The sequence below is a fragment of the Pseudorca crassidens genome, chromosome 1 (genome assembly GCF_039906515.1).
Source record: "Pseudorca crassidens isolate mPseCra1 chromosome 1, mPseCra1.hap1, whole genome shotgun sequence".
Classification (NCBI taxonomy): domain Eukaryota; kingdom Metazoa; phylum Chordata; class Mammalia; order Artiodactyla; family Delphinidae; genus Pseudorca; species Pseudorca crassidens.
In genome coordinates, this window is record NC_090296.1 from 195,706,513 (window position 1) to 195,721,151 (window position 14,639).

The 14,639-nt window shown below is 40.9% G+C and overlaps 1 protein-coding gene across 12 annotated transcripts in view; it reads right to left on the bottom strand.

The window, feature by feature from the left end:
- ZEB1 (zinc finger E-box binding homeobox 1) overlaps window positions 1–14,639 on the bottom strand; it is a 192,700-nt gene that overhangs the window by 149,623 nt on the left and 28,438 nt on the right. Inside the window, exon 1 of one of the 12 annotated variants that reach the window (XM_067704972.1) lies at window positions 409–546. The exons of the other annotated variants lie outside the window; for them this stretch is intronic. The gene's annotated coding sequence lies outside the window, so the exon portion shown is untranslated. Of the gene's footprint in view, window positions 1–408; window positions 547–14,639 lie in introns of those variants that run through there. 12 annotated transcript variants of the gene reach the window in all.

A 14,639-nucleotide genomic window follows, 5' to 3' on the forward strand; every position in this document is an offset into this window, starting at 1 on the left:
CTTTTTTGCAAAATTTATGACATTTACTGTAAATGAGAAACAGCTATGAAACTAACAGATAAATTCAGTTTGGTGAAAACTTTACTGAAGCAACACTGAAAATAGGCTATTTTTAAAAGACGATTAACTACAGTCGAACCACAAAAAACTGAACCTGTTAAACTGATTTTCACACTTAATACTGTTTTCTTATCAACATTAAGCATATAAAATCTTTCATAAAACGACTCCTTGCATTTATTTCATTATAAGTGCACCAATAAGCAACAGACATAGAAATTCAAACACTTGGCATTAATTACGTCCTAGATTTTAAAAGCTCTAGAATTTTAATTCAAATACAACGTGGGCTGGTAAGCTTTACACACACGCACTCGCGCACACGCTGAGTTAATGGGAAACTCTTACCATGGGTTCCCTTTGGGCAGCTCGTCCCTCCACAGCTCTCTGGGTAGGCCTTCCTCTGTCGAGCAGACAGTAGCGAAATCACAACACGGCTTTTGGACGCTCCTGTCTTCAGATGGGAGTTTTCGGCCAATTGCCAGGTGAGAATTTAAACTGAAACTAAATTACCCAAACTTTATTAAGTTGCTTCCACACCCACCAACTGATAATGAACAAAGACTCTAAGCTGGAGAATTAAGTGAGTTGAGTTTGATTCACCTCCTTCCAAGCAGTCTTAACATGTTTAAGAAGTAATGCTAGGGCAAAGAAAAAAAAATCTCTTCAGAGAGCAGTTTTAAGTAAACTTCATTTGCTTCCAAAAAAGTTCCCTCAATTATTCTGTTAACCCAAGTTAACACACGATAAAGATGGTATTTATTCAATGATGTATCTATAAACTATAGAGTCACAAACTTAAATTCTGTCAAACAGTGACTCTACCTGAAAACTATTTGTAATGTTGGGAAACACTTTGACAGTATCATCTGTAGTTATAAAGTATTTATTAAATCATCAACTACTTGCAGTCCGTATCATAAGAAGTTAAAGGTTACATGCCCTGCCTGCAAGCCTCATCCTCTGTACTGAGAAGAAAAAGTATCTGGCTACCACTTCCAACAATAGTGCACAAACAACTCGGGCCCTTTTCTGCACCAGCTTAGGCTCCTTTTTTCTTAGTTATTATACCTAATCTTTGCAGTGCCTGTCAGCTACATATGATCTTCAACCATCAGGCTTTCCAATTAGGTTTTTACAGTCTCTGTCTTGACACTTCTCAAGTATTCGGCATATTACATTGCTCCCAGATGTCGCTGAGGTATACCCCAGAGTCCCAACAGCATTTCTGCCCAGCTAGAAGTTGGCCCATTTCAATAATTATTTTTTCCTATTTACAGCTTCAGCAAATACACAATAAAGCTAAAATGAGGACAGGAAAGAAAAGAAAAACACGGTCTTATTTTCCTAAAGTATTGTGTTTACTACTGATTAAAAATTGTTTCCGAATGTCAACTATAACAGGTCCGAAACTCAGTGCGCATAACTAGACAGTCATGCAGACTCAGATCGTTAACACTGACCGTGACGCGTCGCCCATCCACATTCCAGACCCGCCCTCCTCTCACATGCACATGAGGGCGTGTGCGCGCGCGCCTCTATCCCTCCTACATCCTGACAACTCTCCCCATCAGTAACCTGACACTGAGGCATTACATACAAGAGAATATAAGGTGAATAATCAATTTATGGTTAAACTAGGAGAAACTGACTTCAGAACACAAAGCCTAAAGCTTGACGAAACAGCAGTGACCCCAAACAGTTTGACATCCTAGAAACAGGCTTACTTCATTCTATCCAATAATTTTAATTCCAAATCCTCAGTAGCAATAACACTTATGAACTATTCAGAGACTAACAGAGTTCTTTCCTGGGTACTACGAGATACACAGGAAATGTTAAACTCCTTTCTCAAGGAGTTTTGTAATACACAGCTGAACATGGGGGTTAAGGAGGAGAAAACAGCTCATGAAGACATATGAATGGCTAGACTTGCAAGAAAGAAACAAGCACACAGTGGCAGCTTACATTGTTTGAAGAGACTTGTCACATGGCGGTTGATCTGAGAAGACTTTGTATCAAGAAGCATTTTTAAAAACAGAAAATATACAACCACTTTAGTTAGCTTGATGAAGCCCACAAAGCAAAACTTGATTAAATATGGACTGTGACTATGGAAGTATGCACGTCCTCACTCTGGAAAAAGATCAAGGATAAATTCCTTAGCCAATTGAAATTACACAACACGAAAATACTTGAAAAATCATGCATTCAGGATAAGAGAAGCAAAAACTCTAAATTTGTTCATGTCACTCATCCTAATGATTCCGATCATCATGGCAGTAATTTAATTTTCAGTACAAGAGACGTAATTCTGAAAAGTTACTATCAGAGTAACAAAATCATGAACCAAAAAGCAGAGAATGCAACTCTCTTGGTGTGAATAACATTATCGGTAACACACCTACACAACAAAGCTGTTTCACAGGCTTCCCTGGTGGCGCAGTGGCTGAGAGTCCGCCTGCAGGGACACGGGTTCGTGCCCCGGTCTGGGAAGATCCCACATGCCGCGGAGCGGCTGGGCCCGTGAGCCATGGCCGCTGAGCCTGCGCGTCCGGAGCCTGTGCTCCGCAACGGGAGGGGCCACAGAAGTGAGAGGGCCGCGTACCGCAGGAAAAAAAAAAAAAAAAAAAAAGCTAGTTGGTTTCACATTCTAGCAATGACGACTTGCCAGTGTGTTTATGTGCTTGCGTATAATCTTAAATATATTCAACTAGTCCACTTATAACAGTTTCAACATGTGACACCACGCTTCATTTTAATGAAGAAACAGGTCCAGAATAAGAGGACATTATTTGCCCAAAGTCACACAGCTAGTCTGCAGCAAAATCAAGACCCCTTAAGAACAAATGCTTCTTTTATTATAATCAAGGAAAGAAACAGTTATGCCTCAGAAGGAAATACAATTTTATTAGGAAGATTTAAACCTTTTAACCTCAATACTAAATCTCAAACATACACATCATTAGCCCCAGAAAAAGGCAAAGAATCAATTCGCAAAGTTAGGGGAAGAACAGTGTATGATTAATTTAAACCTGATCCTCCCTCTTTATAAGCTTTAAGGCAGGCAATTAGTCTTACATCCAACTCTTACAGACTCAGAACATGGGTCTAAGGAATACATAAAATTTTATCAAAAGTTTCTATACAAAAGACAATTCGGTAGATTTTCCCCTGGCATCACATCTATTTTTATTTTACCTCCTGGCACTCTATTTATCCAGTTTTTCTTAGGATTGTCTAGCAATTTAAGCACAGCACATGGACAGCATTAGAATTGAAAAGTCTTATCTTGACTGCTTGATATAACTCATCCCAACTATATATAAATCGGCAGTAAGAGAAGTTCAGAAAATGTGTAAATGGGAAATATAGAAAGAAATAGTCAAAAACTGCTTAGATTTAGTTGTAAGGATAAAAGTTGGCCACTAACTCAATTTAGCTTTGTAAAACACAGCACACTTTTTTTTTAAGTACAACTGGTATCCAAAGCCAGAGTGCTCATTAGGCAATACCTAAAATCAATCACCAAAACTCTTAGAACAGGTAAGGACACCAACAAATTAGTTCCACCCACCAGCATGACACACTTCCCCTGACCAGAGTCTGGGAGACAGCCAAAGAGCGTGAAATACTCTTACCATTTATTATTAAAAATAGAATAAAATATTCTAGAATATAAAATCCAGATCTATCTTATGCTATTTAAGCAAAAAATATGTGCTTAAGGAGTTTTACTTATATTCCATTTGGTCACAAAATAACATCTCAGTATATTATATGTATCAATATATACACGTGTATATGTATGTCTATATTTATAGTAGAGAGCGGTTGAGTTGTGTCACAACTAAGACCCAATGGAGCCAAAAAAAAAAAATTCATGCGAGTTTATTAGAATGTGTAATTTTTAAAAGTCTTCCTCAATGTGCTAAGTTTGTGTGTGTGTGTCTACTTTTTCACCAAGAATTGTGACTGGCCTCCTTAAAGCAACATAGGGTTATCTATGTTTAGGTCTAGCTGTTGAAGTATTCTATACAGGGTTAGGATATTGATATACCAATACACGTAAGAAGAAACAGCTTCTTTATATCATTCACATTATTCACAGCAATCTTTGAGAGAATAGGATTTTTTAAACCAACCAAAGAAATATGCCTCATCCTTTTCATAAATTTACCATGTTTATAGGAAAGTCATCTGGGGGGCAAGTTATTTGACTTATCTCTACCTGAGTTTCTCCATCTGAAAAATGAAGCTAACAATAGCATCTCACCTCACAGGCTTGCTGTGAACATGAGGTAAGTTAACAGCTGTCCACCGGCTGAAGGAGTGCGCCAGGCACACATCAGCCTTCAAAGCCGTCACAGCCATGGTAAGCACCATGACCACCACCATCACCACCTTTGGAAGCACCTTCAAGGAGTCTTAGTAAGAAAGCAGACTAGGCCACACTCCCAGAGATTCTAATTCAGTATCACACCAAAGTCTGAAAATACGGTATTAAAGAGAAAGCAAATAAATACGCAAAGCACTGCTTGTACCGATATGACATATGAAGACAGTATCTAGAAGCAAAATACTTTACAACAGAAAAGGCTCCAGCTTTAAGAGTCCAGTAATAGTGCTACTTCCTTCTCTAAAACACACAGAACCCACCCCCAAAGCCAAGCGTTATTTTCTAATAAGCCAACTGCTCTACAGGGTAGACAGGAATGCAGAAGTAAGTAAGGGATCCTGGGTTCAACAAACAGTTAAAGAAGCTTAAATACTTCATTCCTTCTTGGGTACAGAGTTGCAAGCAATTTTACAAAAACTTCCTGTGAGTAAGGCAGTTACCAAACATTTGCACGCTCACTTGAGGTGGTGTTCTCTGCTAGGTATTAAGGGGGATAGAAGCACGAGATACGAAGCGTTACTGGAATCTCAGCAGGAAAATCACCTCTCATCACGGAAGTCCGGCTCCAGCTCATGAGTAGTATGTGCTCGGAGCTCAGAGAAGGGATTTTGATGGGGAAGGCTTCACAGAAAAGATCTTTGCTAGACCTTATAACAAACAAGATTTTTACAGGTAGAGATAAACTCCATTTCAGGTCGAAGAAGTGTGAGCAGGAAGCAGAAACTTGGAAAACCACCGCTATCCCAGGACAGCGCACACACCGCAAAGCACCTACACTGCACCCCGCAGAGCCTGATCATCTACCTCACTTTCTCTGCTCAGAAACCCAACCAGTCCTTCAGAAAGCTTGTATTGGCAACGGCGTGCGTAACGGGGTATGTTACGACAGTCCAACCCTGCTTTTGAAAAGGGACAGAGACGGGAATCGAAAGGGTTATTTTAATCCATCAATTGACGGTGAGGAACAAAACAGGTACTAAAGATGGTTTAAGTTTTAAGTCGGGTTTTTCCAGCAACTCTCTGTTCTGCCCTGTCAGCCTAGGATGAAGGAAATGGTAGACAGCAGAAGCCGTGGAAAGCGGACTTGGGGTGGTCTTGGCGGCAGGCGGTGAGGACTACCCCGTGGCAGCAAAGGCAGAGCAGCTCCAGCAAACACTTGGAAGCCTGCTCCGGTTTACCAGAGCCAAGCGCTCACAGCTGCTTTTTCTTGACGACACTTCAAAAGGCCTTAAGGGTGTGACTGACGAAGAAAGAAAAGGAACAACAGTTTGAGACACGGAATGCCTAAAAATGTCGATCATCTGGTCTAAAGATTATGTTCCCTATATTTAGTAGGGCACACAAACGCATTCTACTACAGTTTATGACAGTCACAAATTCCGCCTGCCCAACAAAAACGGATCAACAGTAAAACTGCTTTATTCAGTACAAATAAACGTATCAAGTACTTGTGAACAAACCTCAATAATAAACAAAGCTCATTTATTTCACTGGAAGTGAGAATTTTTGCTTTGTTAGACTGGACTCACCTTTAAATTTCATATCATTATTCCTGAACATAAGAAAAATATAAGTCATATGTGATTCTCATTTAAACCCTACCTCACCCCACCCTCCGCCCCCTGGCCTTTTTTGGAAAGTTGTTCATAGGTAACGTTCGTAGACATCCATGATATCACATGTTTGGATCTTCTCAGTCAAGCAGGTCACATCACTGAGATGGCTCCTTAAAAGCAAAGGCTGTGCTTTTCTGGGTTTTGTCTATCAAAACTCAATGGCACTAGGGGACTTCCCTGGTGGCACAGTGGTTAAGAATCCGCCTGCCAATGCAGGGGACACGGGTTTGAGCCCTGGCAATTAGGAAACTAACAAGTGCCCAGCTCTATGTAAATACTTTTAGAAAATTATAAAATTATTTTTACCTATCCCTGGCTTTTAAAGAAAAGTGCTATATATTTTTTTCTATATTTTCTTAATTGCCTACTATGACTGTGTATTACATGTGTTACTGGGAGGAGAGGATTTAAAACATCGGAATGTACCAAACAATCTGACATCTTCCTGATCATTAATATAAAAGTTAAATAATGCTTTCAATATAGTAATGCTTTCAAGGGTCCATGACCTACTCAGACTGCTCTTTTCTTATACTCTGAGTTTTCTCTGACATCAACTGTGTCTTGTTTCTGCTGTACTTTGCTGGGAACTGGTTAAGAGAGAACCACTAAAAACAAAAAAAAAAAAGAGAGAAAGAGAGAGAGAACACCAGACGCCCATCTATATAGCTCACTGGCTCCCTGCTCCCCACACATCCCGCTCTTGACTTCCCAGTTAAGCACATTCAGACAGCTGAAGCTGCGAGAAGCGTGCTCTGAAGCACAGACGAATTATTCTGGTGACAGTGAATCTCTTTTTGAACTTAAACTAAAAATCAAACCTAGATAGTTTTGTACTTTATATAATATAAAAAAAATTCCTCATTTCCTCTTTCCTTTTCTTCTTTCTTTCCTTCCTTCTCTTGGCATTTACTTTACCTAGAAATAATTCTGACCTTTTATCTTTGTATTGTGATTGCAGACCTCTATAAAGCAGAGGCTGTAACATGAAGGCCTGAGGGCTAAATATATTCTACCGTCACATCTTTCCCTGTAGTGATGGTTTTAAAAAACATTTGAGGGCTTCCCTGGTGGCGCAGTGGTTAAGAATCTGCCTGCCAGTGCAAGGGACATGGGTTCGAGCCCTGGTCCGGGAAGGTCCCACATGCCGCAGAGCAACTAAGCCCGTGCGCCACAACTACTGAGGCTGCGCTCTAGAGCCCGCGAACCACAACTACTGAAGCCCGCGCGCCTAGAGCCCATGCTCCACAACAAGAGAAGCCACCGCAATGAGAAGCCTGCACACTGCAATGAAGACCCGACGCAGCCAAAAAAAATAAATAAAAATAAAAAACATTTGAATTAGTTACTAACTAATTTACACACAAATCTGTATTTCAGGATACTTTTGAAAATCTGGAAAATGTGGGAACACTCAGCCTGAACACTCGCATGGCCACAATCAGGTGGAAAAGAGTACTAGCCGCTCCCCACCCCCTCACTTAGAGGAGCATAAACTCCCAAGAACCCCAGGCTCCAGATCATTTCCCTAAATGCTCTAATTCTTCCTGTCAAAGCTCTTACAGGTATTTGTCTATGCGACCCCGATACAACAGACTGACAGAAGCCGTAAGTACACAAAAAAATACTGCTGGCTAAGAAAACAGAGCAGTTCGTAAGGCATTCAGGCAAGCATGCTTTTAAAACTTTTCCCTTCTGAATCTTCTAATTTAATTAGGAGCCTATTTCTAGAACCAATGAGCCAACTGTAAATTCTGATCATTACAAAGGAAAAAGTGTTTCTTAATAAAATGCTATTTGAAACAAAATGGTTTAAATCTCAGTTTCAACCAACCAATCAGCAATAATAAAATCCTAAACATTCAGTCACCTTTCTAATCTGATGTTGATTAATAAGTGAACCAAGTAACATGCACTACATGGGTCCACATCGTGTACGTACAGAACTGCTTACATGCTTCACCATATAAAGAAGATGTAAAATTCTCTTTTAAACTAAGTTCTCCATAGACTACTTAATGGAATCCACCAAACAGTAACAGGAATTAGCTCAATACACAAGTTATTTTTAAGGAGCAGTGCTTTCTCAATTACATTCTGTGTCACAGTCACTCCCTGGCATTGAGCGCAGGTCACTCAGAGGATTCTGGAAGCGACCTACAGACGGGACAGCGACAGGACTAGTGCTGCGGCCCGTCAAATCCCTAGGCCTGGTCGAACCTCCCACAGTTCACAAAGCTGCCCCTCTCCCTCCAGCTCAGCTGCTGGACCCATCATCTCCAGCCTGGTCTACGGCAGCAGCTTCTAACGACAGGCTTCTACTTGCACTGAGGTCAGACTCAATGGTTTTCAAGTGAAAACCGAATCAGGTCACCCCTCTGCTTACAACCCTTCCATGCCTTCCAATATCCTTTAGGAAAAAGGCCGAAGTCCTGAACAAGGTCGCATGATCTGCTTCCTGAATTCCTCTCCACCTTTACGCGTCCTCTTTCTGATGCTCAGCCGCACTGGAATCCTTTTAGTTCTTCTCTTGCTTTCGCAGAGGCTATTACTGCTGCCTGCAGCGCTCTGACTCATGCTGATTCCTGACAACCTCAGCCTAGAGGTAACTCGCCTTGTCCTTCCCTGACTTGCCCATCAGCACTGCCCACCACCAGTCCAGGCCGGGTTAGGTCTGCCTGCTACATACTCTCCTATCACCTTGTGACTTACTTCTCCCTTAACGCTCATCTGAGTTGCAGCTACTTTGGTCTTTTCCAAAGTTGCTGGTTTCCTGAGGACACAGACCTTAACTTCTCATTTACTGTCTTACAATATCATTTAACAGAATGCCTGGCACACACTAAGAGCATTTAGTAAATATGTGTTGAATAAATGCACCTCACTAAATTTAAGTTGAAAAGGTGGCACAGTACAGTAGACAGTGCGCGCATCTGGGCGTCCTGAAGAGCCGCTACGTAATCCCAGAGCTACCGCTCACTGCGCCACTAAGTCTCAAACCCTCAGATTCTTTGCCTCAGTAAGAGCAGTGTCCAACGCCCTCTCTGTCCTCCTTACGTAGTTGGGGGGAGGGAAAAAAGGAATAGTCTGTTTTCGAAATTTTACAATGCATGTATTTTTCACTTTAACACTTTTCAAATCAAGAGGAGTCTTACAGTAGACATGAAAAGAAACTTGCCAGTCGTTACACGTCATAACACCTTGTCACTGCCTATCCATGTGTGAACTTGGACATGATTAAGAATATACCTTTTATCTATCACCTCAATTATCTGCATTGAAAGAACCACATACAGTTGAGTTTTAACTTAATGTTAACTCCCTAATTACCTCTTAAAATGCCTTTATAAAGATCGCTATAATGCAGCACTGAAATAAAAAGTTATTGTACATGCAGAGCTGCCTGTAACATGTGGCTAATTTATGTTCAGTGAAGATTTACTAAGTGATAATTCTGAGCAGGTACCAAATACCTGTCTGTGAAATTCTCCTGGATGACTTTCAAGAGAAGTTACTTAACTTCTAGTGATATGTAATATAACTACTAAAAAAAACAAAGCTACAAGCTTAATTAAATAGGAAATGGAAGCGAAACCAAAGTAATTCCTGGGTGTGCCTCAGAATTATGCTATCGACCTGAAAAGTGCTTGAGGTCAAGAGCAGCACCCCTACAGCTGAAAGAAATTCAGAATAATCCTTAGATAGAACGCTCCTCCCCCCTCCAAAATAAGTGCTTGATTTTTTCGAAAAAGAGAGTAAAAAATGCACTAAAATCAAAGGATATGTCTTACAATCGTCGTCTCTCAGAATCAAAAAAAGTAGTAATATGCATGAACATGCTCTGCAAATTAAGTGCCACAAATAGGTAATTTTAAAGGCACCCATTGTGTGCCGTGTACAAAAAGCAGTGCTTTCCATAAAACTTAGAAGCTTCTGCCATAAGTCACTTACAAAGTCAATGTTTAAAAATAAGAAGGTGAACAAGATTCCAATGTTATTGATTTTTTTAGAGGAAATGAAACGTTCCCTCTAACGTTCAAAAGACAAATACACTTGACAAAACTAAGTCCACTTCTTTTGCCCTGTTCGCACTTTCAGCACTTTCCACGTAATCCATAACCCTATCATACGTTCAATTCTTTAAAATATTCTCCTGGGAAATCTATTCTAACATCTAATGGTTATCACTGTCCAGAAGTTCTTCCTTACATCTATCTCCATTCTTCCAATTGTCTACTGTATTTAATATAGTATTTTATTTGGTTTTATCTTTGTAGATACTGTTTAAAGCCAAATCAATATCCTCTTCAACCTGATCCTGAACAGCAAAAAGCAGGACTTGTGCTTTCACTTATTTTTTATAAGTGGCACTGATTTTCTGACTCTCTTACCTGGTGACCAAAACTCTGTAATGACAACATGACAGGTTGGTGGCACTGGTGACTCCCAAGACTAGAACAAACAGCCGACTCAAAGTGAATCAATCTTTGACTGTTAGCACCATGGCTGTATCAACCAAAGCAGCCAGTATTCACATCCTTCATATAAATGGCCAGTGGAAAATGACGTATCTCTTCAGACTTCTTCCTCTGATTCGGTCTGGTAAGCCCTACAGCAAGGGACTTGTCAATCAGATCATAAACAAATTCTGGCGACCTGAAAAGACGGCGTGGGAAAGTCACACGACTTCTCTGCAAACTGGAAGGCGGAAGAATGATGGCAAATGGAAACAGCCGATTTGCTTAAACACTTCGACCAACCAGCAGCCCCCTACAGTGGGAACAGTCTGTACAGAACAGTTATAAAGAACTTCTGCACGAGGTAGATGCTTACATTAGAGCTATCCATTAGATGACTACTGTAAACTTTATTCAGATTAGAGCTAGCAAAATACCTTGATAAGACGAGATGAATTATCACTCGTCATTTAAAAAACATACTTCCAAGGACCCTCATCACAAATACAAATATTAATCAAACATGCAGGACAGGGGAAAGGGACGTGCTGGGAGCAGCTGGTGCTCCAGCACGCCGCCGCGCGCCTCCACACAGCCATCTCATTTAACTGTCGCATGATCCTGCGGGGTTGACACTACTACTGCCCCGCCGAGAACATGGCCGCGAACAGCTGTTCCGTGATTCTCGTGTGGAGCCAGCACATGCCCCACACGTGCCCGGTGACGCCAGCTTGTGACACGTGGTAACAACGAGAGCCTACGTCCCACGAAAGAAAAGCTCGACTCCCCTGCGGTAGTCCAGGTTCCCAAGGAGGGCTGCGACAGCGCCGTCGCCCCATCCGGCAGCGGAACCACCCCCCGCCCCCCCTTGACCTGAGCTGGCCTCGCGACCTCTTCTGGCCAACGGAACGCGCAGGAGTGGCTCCGGGTCGCTCCAGAATCTGGGCCTTCACCTTCCGGGGCCCTCCTCCCTGAAAGCCAGCTAACCAACTGGGAGAAGCCCGAGAGGAGCCCCCCCCGGAGAAGCCGCCCCCGCTGCAGCCTGCGTCCCGGCCGTCCTTCGAGCACCGCGACCACGACCCCGAGAGGCATCAGACTCGGCCGGGCAGCCCTCAAGGGCACGAGGGATGAGCAGCCACTGTCGCGTTAAGCCAGAGCCTCAGTGGCGTTTGCTGCGCAGCAACTGATCAGTGAAAGGCGCTCTGTCCTCTCAGGAACGCGCTTCAGCGATACAGCATCAGCACGTAGAAGGCCAGTGAAACCCCAAAATATTTGGTCTCTGGGACTAGTGAAGTAGAATTGTGAAACACCACAGTAAAGCCTAAGTTTTAAGAATTACTAAGGATCACACCTAATTTAGATCAAAAAAACCCAACATGGTTCAGCACTTAAAGTCAGTGTGAATATCACAATGACTGTTTATGAATAAAGTTAATATTGACTGAATCTCCAAGTCCTAAAATAAGCAAATAAGAAGGTATCGCTTGAAGTTTGAAAAAGGCAAATAGGTAACACGGCAAAGTTTGGTTACATCACAATACAGCATCTAAATCAGCTTTATCAGCCTACACATTATGGATTACTGTCATATGGAGAAGAGCACACGATAAAATATGTAACACTGAATTACGCTAAACGTATTTATCTTACTTAAAAACTTATTCAAGGATAAACATTTCACTGGTGAAGTATCAGTACACTACAGAAGCAGCAAAATATCAACTAATAAATATTTCCAGTTGATGGAAGTGTGGATTACAGTCTAATATCTTACTTTAAATTTCCATCACATAAATGTAAAGTATTATTACATCATGAAATGTGCTGAATATACACAAGTTTGAAGAAATATTTTTGGATAATCTCTTAAGATATCCGGATACTAATTTATTACAAAAAATAAGTATGCAGTTGATTTATGAAAGATAGCCACCATCTCCAGTGGTGTCACCGACCAAGAGGCTATCGGGCTGTGGAAGAAATCGCTTTGATCCAGTAAAACACTGAGTCTCTTACGACTTAAATAGCAGAGAAAATAATCTAGCATAATTCCTACTTTGGTGCTGTAATAAAAGGTAGAAAAATGGAATTTCACATAAACATTTAATATTATCTTCATAATTCTTAGAAAATAAAAAATTCTCAAATGGCATGTAAAGAATTAAAACTCTGACAATGTCACAGTCATAGTGAAAACGTTTCTGAAAAACTAGAAGAAATGCAATGATTTACTCAATTTTAAAATTCAACTTTGTCTTGAGGCAGACACTATGAAAGATACTAAAGCCAAAAAGAAGAATGTGTTTTGCTAAAGAAAATGCCCCAGGCAACTTCACCTAGGGTAGGGTCTGACAACTCGTAACTACGACAATGCATAACTACTCTGCACCTTTCTAGCCGCTACGAGAGAATATACATTTAAGACAGATTCCTCCCTTTCTCTGGTGACCCCAGTTATGCAGCTAACACTGAGGCCGCAACCATGCCCGAGCCCTTGCACATTCACACAAAGTTACTCTTTGGCTGTAAAGGATCCTTTTAAAAGAGAGAAAGCGAATAATGGGGGAGAAAGGAACTGGGGAGAAAGAAAAAGCCGCTTTTGTGCCATATGAATTATTTATTCAGTCAAGCAATGAACTCACTATTTCTACCGCTAACAGTCCATCAGGGAACTCTAAATAGTGAACTCAAAGACTAACAAAGTTTAAAAACTATCACTATTCAGTAAACTTCTGCTTTTTTTCTACTTGAAAACACTTTTAACACTGTAAATTATATTTTTCTAATTTATAAATTTTATAAATCAGAACAAAACTGTCAATTTTAAAACAGACCAGCAAATCAGCTAAAAATTTTCATCACGGGATATTAGAAACCAAACTATTTTTTGTTATTCTTAATTGAGGAAGCTAATTACAAAATGCTCATTTATCAATCTTTTAATTTTTATCATTATTTGTGTCCATTTAATAATTAAACGTCTTAAACTGGTTCAGGAAAACCTCTCTCCACTGGTGACAGTGTCATCGAGATTTACTTTACAGAAGTCTCTGCTGGGTAGTCCCGGCACTTGATGCGCACAGCCAGGCTACGGGTCAGGTTTCTCTCACAACTCTTAATGATGTCTGGTTGCCTAAATTATTAATAGAGCTTAAGTCTTCTTTGAATATAGGCAGAGTTAAGGTGGTTGCTTCTTGAAAAGAGAAATAACCAGGTTTATTCTCTGCCCAGGTCCCCTTTTCCTACATATTTGAGATCACACACAACTTCTGCCCCCTTTCTCATCACAGAATGAATAATTTACTCTAAAAATATGAAAATAGTTTGCCTTTGTGTGAATATCTGAATCTTTAACAAAATTCTCTCTTTTTTCTTTGGCTTCGACTGAGTCATTTTGTAACCTACAACCTACACAGGACACAACTTCCTTCGAAAAGTTATGTACATGTCTCCTTATACTTTCATTCTCTACTTAAAATTATTTGAAAATCCTTCTGTCTCAAGAGAAGTTGTCTACATGATGTAATTAGACTGGATCCCATTTTTCTTCTCCCGCTAAACCACCTGAAGAGTGAACCACACGTCTTGTTCCTTCGGCCCGGTGCCCTCCCTCCTCCAGGTACATCTGATGCTCCCTACTCCTGCCTCCTTCCAGACAGATCACCTGGTCAGATGCCAGCACTCGTCCTCCCTGTTCAAACCCGTTTTGTAATAGAATGAGAATTAGAGCTGGGAGAGCACTTAGAATTCATCGAAGCTTATGGTGAGGAAACCGAGGCCCACACAGCTCAGGTAACTAACTCAGACATCTACATTAGCACGTGGCGGGACAGAGACTAGAAATCATGCTTCCAGACACCACCTGGTGCTCTGTGCTACGCGTCCTCACCAACCTCTCAGGAGGATTCCAAATTCATACTGGAGAGTACCGACTGACGAAGCCTTTTGCAAAGAGCGTTAGCAATATGTATTAGGAGGCTTAAAAGGGTCTGCCCAATAATTTCACTCCTGGGACTCTATATCCCAGGATAAACTGTCAAACCAACTTTATATACAAATATTCATGTCAGGTACTTATAATAAGGAAAACAGTTTTCATAACGTATG